Raw genomic sequence first — 713 nt, forward strand, 5'->3', positions numbered from 1 at the left:
GAATTGTTGTTCGGAAGAATCACATGCACAGTGCCCCGGGTGGCAAGCAAATGTCTTGTGCATCACTCTTGTCTTGTCTCTTATTAGTATTACTGGTATTGCTGTTTCTACAGGCATTCTCTTGTCGAGACAGGTGATGTAGAACTTCTCTTGTCAAGGGAGGTAACTCTCCCCCTCTACTCTGCTGTGGGAAGACGCTCCCCACAGTGCTGCATTCAGTTCTGGGGTGCTCAACACCAGAAGGGCATGGAGCTGCTGGAGAGAGTCCGGAGAGACTTTCAAGATGTGTCTGGCTGCCTTTTTGAGTGCTCCTTTAGATTCCCCGTGACATCTCAGAGGAACCTGTAACCCCAGAACTCCCTGGGACCCCTTAGAGCCCTTGGGTCCCCTCAGGGAAACACAGAGCCCACCCCAGGAACACCTGGAACCTAGGGTTAGGTTAGAGTTAGGGTATAGGGTTAGGGGTTAAGGTGAGGGGTAGGGTGAGGGTTAGGGTTAGGGAGAACAGCGACATTTGAGGTAGAAAAGCCCATTCCCAGTCCATTCCCAGTCCATTCCAGTCCATTTCCAGCAGAGACCTGTTACTTTTGGGGTAGAAAAGCCTTTTACCAGTCCATTTCCAGTCCATTTCCAGGAGGAACAGCAACTTTTGGGGTAGCAAAGCCCCTTCCCAGCCCCTCCCAGTGATTCCCAGCCCCTTCCCAGCCCTTCCC

The sequence above is a fragment of the Chaetura pelagica genome, unplaced genomic scaffold (assembly GCF_000747805.2).
Source record: "Chaetura pelagica isolate M959 unplaced genomic scaffold, ChaPel_1.0 scaffold304, whole genome shotgun sequence".
Classification (NCBI taxonomy): domain Eukaryota; kingdom Metazoa; phylum Chordata; class Aves; order Apodiformes; family Apodidae; genus Chaetura; species Chaetura pelagica.